This window comes from Macrobrachium nipponense, chromosome 7 (assembly GCF_015104395.2).
Source record: "Macrobrachium nipponense isolate FS-2020 chromosome 7, ASM1510439v2, whole genome shotgun sequence".
Taxonomy (NCBI): Eukaryota; Metazoa; Arthropoda; class Malacostraca; order Decapoda; family Palaemonidae; genus Macrobrachium; species Macrobrachium nipponense.
Genome location: NC_061109.1, coordinates 21,458,939 through 21,471,797, shown reverse-complemented (window position 1 = coordinate 21,471,797; position 12,859 = coordinate 21,458,939). Strand labels below are relative to the sequence as shown.

The window sequence follows — 12,859 nt, the reverse complement described above, 5'->3', positions numbered from 1 at the left end:
ATCGAACAATGCATGTAAAAAAGGAAAAAGACGAAAAATTGTCCGCAGAAGAAAGAATATTGCCAGCAAAAGATGAAGTACTGCATGTACTAAATAAAGCTGCATTATATGCAAAAGATGCAAAAATGCATTTAAGCATGGAAACACTTCATGCAAAAGAGTAAACATTAAAAATAAGATGAAACAAAGCATGAACTAAAGAAATATTTCTTAAAAAAAAATTGCATGCATGATGTAACAATCCATGCAAGCAATGGAATACTGTATGGAAAAGATGAAACAAATTATTGCAAGCAAAAGATGGAACACTGCAAGAAAAGAATTCAAGAGTGCATCAACACTGCAAGCAAGATATTAAACATTGCATCAACAATGCATGTAAGAGAAGGAGCGTTTCATGCAATAGATTGAACAATGTATTCAAAAGATGGAACACTGTATTGAAATATGAAGTATTGTCCACAAAAGTTAGAATATTCCACGCAAAAAATATTTTAAATATTGCATACGTAAGATGTAACATTGCTTGCAAATGGCCTATCATTTGCAAGTAATGTTAAAAAAAAAAAAACATTTCTTTTACGCTGCATTTATCATATTCTTCCCTGTGGTCATTTTCAACTTGTTAATTTTCCCAATAAGAACGAGTGAAACGGAATATAGAGTTTAGGTTTAGAGCGCTGGAAAGGAATTTGAGAGTAGGTATGTTTTGAAAGGTGCAACAGGAGGAAAACTTCGCTGTTACACTTTGAAATGATTGTGAGGAGAGGGTGGATGGCGATGTGGAAGAAAGATTCAACGAACGGAGGAGGTACAGTAAAAGGAACGAGAGGGGTTGCAGCTAAGGGCCGAATGGACGCTGTATATAGAGTATACGAGTTTCCAATCATTTCTACTAATGTCGTCAGAAATATATAAACCTTTATTCTTCTTTTAACACTGTTTATTTCAATTTATTTTCTGAATTCCATAAAAACACACAGAGATGATCTCATCTAAATTCTATTGAATAGACACAAATACACCATTCTTGCATTTAAGTACAATACGTATGAGATAAAAATGTCCAGAATAAAAACACGAAGAGGGAAAAAACACTGCAAATCAACGTTGTCAGTTATATTAAATTCCCTTTTTAATAAGTCCACATAAAAAAAAGACTAGAATTGCGGAATTTACTCATAAAAACCAATGACAGTGAGGATTGCTCTCTGTATGTAATATGTAGCCCACTATATAAGCTCGCTATTCGTATATTTACGAATGTAAGAACCACGCCGTCACATATATATATATATATTATATATATATATATATATATATATATATATATATATATATATATATATATATACAGAGAGAGAGAGAGAGAGAGAGAGAGAGAGAGAGAGAGAGAGAGAGAGAGAGAGGATGGTATCTAACAGAAATTTGCTCCACAAAATCTACAAGCTTTCAAGGACTTTACTGTCCCCGTCGTCTTCGTCGTCGTCGTCCAGTAGAATCCCGGTGGATGGGGACAGTTCAGTTAGTCCTTGAAATGTTGTCAATTTTAAGGCTAAAATCTCTAGTAGATACCACCCTGTTTAAATGAGGTCCTGTTATCATTTGGATGATTGTAGGTGCTATTGTAGGTATCTCGGATGCGTTTTGCACAACAGTTTTATCTGCGGAGTCGAATCAACAGAATTCACCCCAAATCATTCCAAATTGTTTTGCAGACGTAACTTTTGGACATGACTCCAGAGCATCTTTAAAGTAATACCTCAGCCTCTCCTTACACATTTCGTGGGAGTCACTGACGCGAGAATGAACCAACCAGACCAGACAATGAGCCGGTCTTTGCGCTTCATATCAGTTAGGACACGGAAACTCCCTCCTTACTGTGTTTCTGCATACATTTAACCAGTCCAAAACTTTAGAATTTTTCTCAAGTGCTCTAAATAAAATAGAAAGAACAAAAGTGGCATTTGGCCACAATGGAGCCGAATTGCAAATTGCAAATTCATGAAACATGTAAAAGGAAAGCGACCAATGATACCGCGTCATTTTTTTTTTTTTTACCTTGTATTCGAGTTAATTAAAACGCGAGTTTCCGATCTAATCTACTTCCACGGCATAATACACTTTTTCCACCGTTGATGGAGATAATTTGGCACAAGAGCCGCCGCACTCATTTTCACGAATGATCCCTCTTTTTTTATATCTCTCCTAATGAACTAATAGCCAATTAATCATTCGTGACAATGACCCACAAGGCTCGAAAAGAAGAAAAGAAAAAAATGGAGGCTACAATAATAAAGAGAACAAATATAGAGGACATATTATTTTATTTTACTCAGTTTCAATTTGGAAAAAGCGGGTTAATTTGTAATGGGTGATGGGGAGGGGGTTTAGAGCGGAGGGAGGGAATGAAGGGGGGGGGGCGTTCGTTAGCCCAAATGAAACGAAGCAGAGTTTTGGTTTTCGTGACAAAGAGGAATTACATAAACCTTCCATTCGAGTATTCAATGGGACTCCGGTTTAGTTAACTTTAGGTGAAAGACATTTTAAATTCACTATAGTGTAACACTTAAATTGTTTTTTTTTTAATTGTGAAGTGTTATACTCTTACCGACGTCCTCCACGGGAAAGAATTTGAATGTGAATAACTAAATGGAAATGCTTATTCATAATTGTATATTGCATATTTTACATTTCAAACAATGTTTTCATAATAGTCCACATGCATTATACTCACGGTTTTTATTCATACTACTATGATTCCCTAATACCTAATGAAAATGACAACTTCTAAAGTTGTCAAGGTAGCATCACAATCATTGAATCACAGATTGTATGTCGGATTCTAAAACAACTTGTTTAGATGAAGAGCACCTCACACAATCATCCAAGGGTTTAGTCAAATTCTCCAGGTGTTTTTATTTTTTTTCCTTTATTCCTGTTATATTCAGTACCATCTTACGCCAACCCAAATATTTAGCGTATATCACTGATAAACGTTGGCCCATTCATTACGAGAATTTTGTCCTAGGTTATCAGAAGCTAAGACGAAAGTATGTCGTCGCCAATATATATATATATATATATATATATATATATATATATATATATATATATATATATATATATATATATAATAACAGATAAAATCGAGCTGCTTAATTCGAGCTCAGTCAAACCTTAAGATTAAAACTTTTATGAGTCCAAACATAATCCAGAGAAGGAAAAAAAAAAATACTCCAAATTCCGAACAAAACGAAAATACAAAGATACCGAAATACTGAATACGACAGGGTGAAACTGTTGCAGTTCAAAATAAATAGCGCATACGCGTGAATTTATATGTGAATTCGCTTCCTGAAGGCCAAATTCACTCTGGTCCCCTGACAGTACAATCTTCAAAAGAGGTTATGTTTACAACCGACTCGGCTACTTGCACTAGCAAACAAGGAATATCGATCTCACTTTGCGCTCGCAGAGGAACCTCGGCTACCAAGAAGAAAAAGAAGAAGAAGAAGAAGAAGAAGAAGAAGAAGAGAGAGAGGCAGTACAGGACATGAAAAAGCCTAATAAGCGGTTTGTTGGCAATAATCCAATCCCGTTGAAGCCGTTCTGGGAAATCATTTGTCAGTGGAAAGGACAAGGGCGACGCGGGGAGAGAGAGAGAGAGAGAGAGAGAGAGAGAGAGAGAATGTAGCATGAATCAAGACGGAACGCTTCAAAGGGTTAGGATTTGTTTGCTCAGTTAAAATATTCATGCAAATGAGACAGTGAAACTGTACCATTCGTTTCCCATCGGTTCTACCTTTTCTGAGCCATAACTTAGCGATGATGTCACTTGTCATCACTTATTACTGTTTTAGCCGAAAGTTAAAGGGAAGTCAAGGCAACACTGACAACATTCACAAGACACCTTCCACACCAATTATACGCGACAATGTCATAACAATCAACATCGCATAAGTTTCCATAACGTCGCGTAATGATTTCAATCGACTGGGAACGCCATTAGTAAGACGGAAGACCCTGCAACTTTGTGATGATGCAAGCTGACCTTCGCCATGAGTTAGAAACAAAAGAAATTATTTACTATTCGGTTTAATGCCTCATAAACTTATTTCCTAATACTCTATTTAGCCCTAATAATGGTTTTTACTTTACTACCTTCACGAGAGAATCTATGTTCTGCTTGCGGTAAAGTTTTTCAGCCAAAATCCACAAACATTTGGTCTTGGTCCGTCAATGGAATGGAATGTTATACAGAATTTAGGCCACAGGCCAAGCGCTGGGACCTATGAGGTCAATCAGCGCTGAAAAGGAAATTGACAGTAAAATAAGTCTGAAAGGCGTAGCAGGAGGAAAACCTCGCAGTGACTCTCTCCATCATTTGTTAGAGAGGGTAAAAAGTAAGATGGGAAGAGAAAATGAACGGAGGTACAGTAAAAGCAACGGAAGAGGTTGCAGCTAGGGGCCGGAAGGCCGCTGCAATGAACCTCAAGTAATGCTTACAGTGCACCGCGTGAGATACACTGACGTCTCTAACCCCGCCTACGGAGTATTGATCTGTAGAAAAAAAAGAAAAGAAAAAACAGATGAAAATAATGGCAATGTGATCTATGCTTCCAAACTCTTGGACGTGATTTTCAATATATTTTCCTGTGGCTCTATACCCAGATAAATCCGCTTTGTGATAAGGGGATTAAAATAGGTTAGATTTACCCAAGACATTACAGGGGGATGACGCAAACAGAAAGCACTGAAAGGCATTACAGAAAGTATGCCAATCACATTCAAACGACTTAAATAATTGCCCTTTTGTCAATTGTACTACCAAGTAATTGATCTCTGTACCGTGATGGAAAATATTCATCACTTGACAATACTGATCTTCGGACTGTGATGAATAATATTCCTTTCTTGATAATACTGATCCCTGTATACCATGATGAATAACATTCGTCTCTTAATAATAATTATATATCATGCCGTGTCGAATAATGCTCATTACTTAACAATAATAATTTGCGTCACATTATGTATAATAAGGCTTCGATTCATACTGATAATATAAGTTTGTTACGAAAGCTAGTCGTATCTTTAACAGGATTTAGGCAATACAATCGTTGGGATGATCTTCAGCTCTTTTGAGTTTCAGAAATCGCTGAAAAGTATTTTAATAAAGTAAAGTATTTTTACAATTTCACAAATCGCTGGAAAGGATCTTAATAAATTACTACAGAAATCAACTAAGGTATTTTTACAGTTTCAGAAATATGAAACACTTTGAAGGAGAAGAAGAGAGCGACTTAAACATTGAAGATGAACCGTGTGGATAAAAAAATTAAAAAAATGAAGACGAGAATGAACAAGTGAAAAATACGCAGAAGTTTCTTCGGAGCAATTGAGTTTTTGTACAGCGTATAATCAAAGCCACCGGAAACAGATCTATCTTTCGGTGGTCTCTGTAAAATCCTGTATGAGCCGCGGCACATGAAACTTTAACCACGACAGGTGGTAGCTTGTCGTTTATAGCTGTCAGACGCACGATTATGGCTAACTTTAACCAGAAATAAAATAAAGACTACTGAGGCTAGAGGGCTGCAACTTGGTATGTTTGATGACTGGAGGGTGGATGATCAACGTACCAATTTGCAGCCCTCTAGCCTAGCAGTGTTTAAGATCTGAGGCCGGAGACAGAAAAGGTGCGGATAGACGGACAAAGCCACTTCAATCAACTTTTCTTTTACAGAAAACTAAACATAAGGTCTCAAGGGAGATAACGATTTATAGCTGCCAATATCGAGCAAGGTCGCCCCAGGAAGGGAATGGCCATGGACTCTCCATCAAAGGTGACAAAGAATTTGTCACTCGCGAAGAAAAATGGCCAATGACCCATAAAGTACAAAGGAGAATTCCGCCTTCTAAAATCAGGCGTCATGAAAAAGCTGCTACAAGAGGCTACAAAAAAAAGTCTAAAAAATGAAATATTAAAAATCGTGACTAGTAATAAAACTTTAAATTGCAATAGATGAATGAAATGGTCATAATTTGGCAGTCACGTTTACAAAAGAAACTCGGGTAACTATGAACACAGACTCTAATTATGCTAATTTAGTTCTCGATTGAAGAACATCTGACAGCTTAAAAAAAAAAGCGGTGTATCACGGCCCAATTATTGTTACGTCTTCCTCTTTACCTTATACAATACTGGAGATAAAAACTGAAAACTAGCTATATATTTTGTCATTGGCAACGAAATCCGCCTATATGTATATCAGTGCCTCGCTTCTTGTAGAATTCTCAGGTATTCTCTAGGCAATCTAAAGAAGAAATTAAACCTATATTACTTTATCGTAAAATAAACATAATTCTACATGTTCTCAGATACTCTTAAAGCGATCTACAGATAAATTAAACATGGAATCCTATAATTCCATAAAATGCAACCCTTTCTACGTGTAAATATGTGGCTCGTTCACTGTAGAGTCCTCAGGTGCTCTCTAGACAATATAAGCGATATTAAACCTAGATTACTGCTTTTTCTTCACTAGATCCAGAGTAGTAGAGGAAATCTAGAACAACCCATCAACTTCATCATCTCTCCACAGCAGCACTATAGGGATGAGCATCTCCTGGAAAACCTCCTAAATTTTATTCTCCCTCTACTACGCCACTACAAGGACTACAATCTCCCGAGGCCAGGGCTACATGCAAATGATACGACAAGCCATCCAATTAGAGAGGAAACAACAGAACCACTGGTAAATAGGTTATATGGATGCCTGGCTTGTCTTAACGATAGTATAAACGCTTTAACTAAACTACATTAAGCATCGGAGACACAAACCTACAGATATTTAAATGTACGAATCGATTTTAAAGTAAAGCTAAACACAGCCTACGAGAATCTGTACGTAAAAATGGAATAGTACAGACGATCGCATGCTCTGTTTAGTTAGATTTCCTAAATAATTTTCTGCAGTTACTTATTTGTGGACTTCTTTCTCCATTTTTGGACACAATACTACGGAGAAAGATTAGGATCCTCGACATACGCGAGTATTTCGTCATTGATAAATTCAAGAAGAATTCACAGATAAACACGAATCAAATAAACACAATCAAAAGATGTACGTAATATGTTATTCAGTGTTTAGCCTTACAATTGCAGATATGACAGGAGATAGCTTCATTTTCATATGGTATTTTTTTTAATGGAAAAGCTTTGAGTAGGCACCAAAATAGACAAACTTTCTGGATTATTGTTTCCCAATCCGCAGTGAAAAAAGGAACTGAATATAAAAGCAGAATTCAAACCAGTATGCATTCAATGTGCATGCGCACGCACATTGCATGTATGTATGTACTGTATCTATCTATCTATCTATCTATATATATATATATGTGTGTGTTTGTGTGTACATAAATATATAAAATATATATACACAATCATCCGACCGACAATGGACGCTCTCTCTCCTCTCTCTCTCTCTCTCTCTCTCTCTCTCTCTCTGTGGCGAAGCTTAAAAACTAATGCTTTATTGCATGCCTGCGTGTTAAAACGATATTTTCGAATTTAAACTGGTCGGGGATAAAGCAGCTATCTCGTACCACGGGGAAATTTTATGGTGTTTTTCCCGAATATTGGCGCAGTAATAAGGACGAGTTCATATCGCCCCCCAACCCCCCGTCCTCCAATGTTTTTCTACCTTTTTGGGAAACTGAACTAGTTACGCGTTATTAAACCTTCCGTGATTTTGGGGCGGGCTATGTGCGATGGGGGTATCGGAAAAAATGATGGGCCGATAGCGATATCGCTCGTTGACTGGAGAGTTCGATGTTGGCTAGGGATGGGATTCATCTCTCTCTCTCTCTCTCTCTCTCTCTCTCTCTCTCTCTCGTCATCTCTCTCTATCGCTCTCTGCTCGCTCTTCTCTCTCTCTGTATATATATATATATATATATATATATATATATATATATATATATTATATAAACATATAAATATATATATACATATAAACATATATACATACATACATATATATATATATAGGTATATATATATATATATATATATATAGAGAGAGAGAATAGAGAGAGAGAGAGAGAGAGAGAGAGAGAGAGAGAGAGAGCCTACAACCAAATGATACTGTAGAAAACGTAAAATTCAAGTGAATATTAAAAAAACCGATAGAACCTTGTTTACAGGTCATTCGAATCCGGACTGACAGCTTTGTCTTAAAAACTTCAAAAATATTAATATATATATATATATATATATATATATATATATAGATATATATATATATATATATATATTATGACATTCCTAAGGTGAATGTCCTCGTATTCAGTGTTAAATACTTAAGCTTATATATGGCCTTAGGTAACCCTCAGTAGGGAAGCATAATAAAAATAACATTCCCCTAAAATAAATATCCACTCTGTGCAAAACACTGGTCGGATGAACGAAACTCAACACTCACTTAAGATTATAATTAGTACTCACTTATTATATAAAGTTAACACAATACAATACAATAATCAATATAACAAAGCACTCACTTTAAACATTGGCAAATAACACCATAATTGAACATTATTAAAACTTAATATCTAAATTACAATATACACAAAGATAATAGGTAGCGCAACAAACTGTCTTCAATAGAGGAAGAATACACCTAATTAACAAGAGGGTGGAGATACCCAAGTAAACTAAACTAAGGATATCAAGGAGGAGTAATAGGAATAGAGACTTAGAACATGTCGAAGTTGAAGGAAAAGTGAGGGAGCAATCAACAGATGGCGTGCATATGGAAGTTAAGAGAAAGTAATAAAGACAAGACTAATTATATACAATACGTATACAATAGTGGAGCGAAAACTTGACAATATATATATTATATATATATATATATATATATATATATATATATATATATATATATAAACATCATCATAGCACATAGACAAGTAATAAAATCCTACATCACTCAAGAGTGAATTTCTTCGGAAAGCCCTAGATCAAAATAAAATATGGTTCGTGGGAATTTATGCTAAAAGCATGCACAATGTGAATATAGATATACATATACACACACACACACACACACACACACACACACATATATATATATATATAATATATATATATATATATATATATATATATATATATATATGTATATATATATATGTATGTATGTAGATATATATATATATATATATATATATATATATATATATATATATATGTGTGTGTGTGTGTGTGTGTGTGTGTGTGAATTTTTATCACATCACCGTGATTCATATACATGCATTAAGCTACAAATGACCTTTAATATCCAATTCACTCTACCTCGGAATTAATATATTTTCATTCATGCCATCCGAAGGAGAATTCTTTGGTTGATAATAATTCGAGCCAGCGAGCAGAGGAGAAATCAGGACTTCTTTGAGGTCTTTACCGACTCGGCCAACAAGTGAATTTCGAATCCACGAGCGGACGAAATTATCAACTAATAAAAATCTCTTTCGGTTAACATGCAGGAAAATATATTAATTCCGAGGTAGAGCGAAGTGGATTTAATAGGACATTTGTAGTTTAATGCATGTATATATATATATATATATATATATATATATATATATATATATATATATAATATATATATAGATAGATATCAATCGATTGATTGATTGATATCAATATCAGATGTCAAACGATATACGCTATGTCTCATTATATATTTAGTGTAAAACATATATTTTATTAAATCATTAACATCATCGCAGAACCCCTTAGTTATTAACGAAACACTTCTAAAGTTCGAAACCAAACGCTCTAATCTTTCTAGTAAAGCCTTTCATAAACTTGATTTAACTTGCAAGCGCGCATACGTGCACGCGTAAAATAGTCAACTACACCAACAAGAGAAAAATGGAGATTTAAAATATACTTATTTCTCAGAATGCTGAATCAAGTTAATGGACACATCTGTAATGACAAACAGGTTTTTAAAAAAAAATGCGATTGATGGTGAAGCGCCGAAGAAATAGAACAGAAGTTTGCAAACGAGAATGAACTTTCAGAGCATTCATCGACACTGAACGGATTTCTGTTATTTTTGGAGAACGCTTCATATTTTTCCTCTTTCGTGAAATTTTCCAGACATGAAATATAATATAACATCGGTGATCTTTACAACGCTTTCTTTCCTACATCTCGAATATGCAAAAAGAAACTATAAAATCATCTGCTACGCTAAGGCAAGAACACTCAAAGATAAACTGTTTTTGCTGTAAGTGTCCGTTAAAAATCCCACAGTACCTGGCAGTTATCTGCGTCTCGTGCGTTGGTTACAAAAAAAAAAAATTAAACCTAACAGTGATATTTTTCCTTTGTATTTCTCAAAGCTTTCGCTGCTGGAAAAAGTCCAGCAGCAAATGCATATACATTAAATATACAGGCAGGTAGGCACAAACTCAATCACACAAACGCATACGCATTATATATGTGTGTGTATGTATGTATGTCTGTGTTTTATATTTTCCTGTCTGTTGGATGTCTTTATGGATGGAGTAACATCTGGACAGGGAAGAGAAATTGCAGAGACCACTGAAAAAGTCTGAAGTGTTACCTAGATGACCAACTCTGGGGTATATGTGAGCTTGAGTAAAGTGACGAGGGTTAACTGAAAACTTATGTTAATGTCGATATTAGCAGGTTGGAAGCTGTACTTTTGTATAAGGTAGGCCTATGTGGAAGTAGCTATAATGTGTAAAACAGACTGAGTTAGAACAGATGAGGAGCGGAACACTAAAAATAACTTTGAAGTTTCTATCGAAGGCGCAGTACAAATGTAAGAGGGAGCTGTTGTGTCAAGCCTCCTTTGTAGAAGTAAATTCTGGATGATAAATGCAAATAAGGGCAAAATGAAAACTTGAAGCTATTAAGAATTCTCGCTTAGCATATGGGGTTACGAAATGGGTTGGGTGGATGCCAAATATGGATATATATAAGAGGTGAGTGCTGTAATGTCCACTGTTGATAAGCCTGTGCGAGAGTTGGAGCAAGTTAAGATACTGGAGATTTTAAGCACAGGTGGTTCATCCACAATTTATACGTTAACTTAAAAATATAATAGTGGCCATAGTCTTGTTTTATATATATATATATATATATATATATATATATATATATATATATATATATATATATATATATATAGCAAAGTTAAACACTGTATCCGTGTTCTAATATGTTGTAGGAAGCCACTAAAATTCGGAAAAAATTGAAAGTTTTTTTATTTAAGCTTTCGGAGAGTACATTCTCTCCCTCTTTCTGAAAGAGGGAGAGAATGTACTCTCCGAAAGCTTAAATAAAAAAAAAACTTTCAATTTTTTCCGAATTTTAGTGGGCTTCCTACAATATATATATATATATATATATATATATATATATATATATATATATATATATATATATATATATCTATATATCTATTTGATAGAGATACAGATGCGCCCCATCTACATTTCTGACGCACACATACAGTATGTATGTACATATACACAAACATTCATGCACACACTTTGTGCATATATATATATATATATATATAAATATATATATATATATATATATATATATATATATATATATATATATATATATATAATAATATTACATACATACACATATATACATAGTATGTATGTGTGTATTTATGTATGTATGTACATATATATATATATATATATATATATATATATATATATATATATATATATATATATATATAAATCGGTCTGCCATTATACGCTATAATTTGACTAACCATACGAACGTGTTTGAATGGTAAAACTCTACGGATTAATATAACCATATTTCACTTAGTCATCCACGAAAATCCTGTAAAAAAAAGTTGGTCATCATCAAGAGAACTCCTTTCAATAATAGCATTATTATCATTATAGATTAATATACAGATAATATCCACTTATCTTAAACTAGGCAAAATAAACACTTCTATACTTTTTTAATCGAATACATGAGGAAAACGGAAAACGGAAACACACATAGAAGAAAAAGAGGACAAAAATAATTCCAATACATACCAAAGCGTTTCTTGCTAACGATATCAAGGTAATAACTAATGAGTACATCACAATACCAACGTAAAAGAAACACAAGAACGAAGCGAAAACTAAAGTTTAAATCAAAAGGGTAAAATACGGGAGGGAAAACATGACACACGACTCTTACAGGAAGAAGGAAAGATTGAACACATAAGAAGAGCTATATTTCGGCCGCGGCTGCTGCGCTCACGGCAGAAGGCAAGAAGAAGAAGAACACCGACATCACAGAAACCACTGACATCACTTAAAAGACCTCACACACACACACACACTCAACAGGTAGCCCGGCACCTCCGAGTGAGCGCGTCCTGCCTCGCCACTGTCCCAATTCTAACTGGCGGACCAACGGTGATGAACCCTCATTCTATACTCGCGCGCTCACTCGGCCGACCAGGTGTGTATGTGTGTGGCTGTGTGTATGCGTGTGTATGTGTGTATACGTGTTTGTGAGCGCGTTAGGAACCCAGAGGCACCCGCGCACTGGGGCCAACAACTCACGAAATTTATCCTGCCCATTTCAGGCAGGGGAAAGGGGCCTTTTATGTTCCAATTTAGTTTTGTACGAATTTCATTCTTTTCGTAATCATCAGGTAGTCGCCTATTCGCCCTACCACTGACCCTATCCTTCTGGTTTATACGTTATTCGGAAACTGCATTATATCTTTAAGGGAAAGTAAACACTGAAAATAGAGAATACCAAGCAGTTTCTCTC

General features: G+C 35.0%; 1 long non-coding RNA gene across 1 annotated transcript in view; it reads right to left on the bottom strand.

Moving 5' to 3' along the window:
- LOC135217412 (uncharacterized) overlaps positions 1-12,477 on the bottom strand; it is a 108,738-nt gene extending 96,261 nt beyond the window's left edge. The window contains exon 1 of the long non-coding RNA XR_010315123.1: positions 12,275-12,477. This is a non-coding gene — a long non-coding RNA (uncharacterized LOC135217412). The remainder of the gene's footprint in view (positions 1-12,274) is intronic.
- Positions 12,478-12,859: the final 382 nt, after the last annotated feature.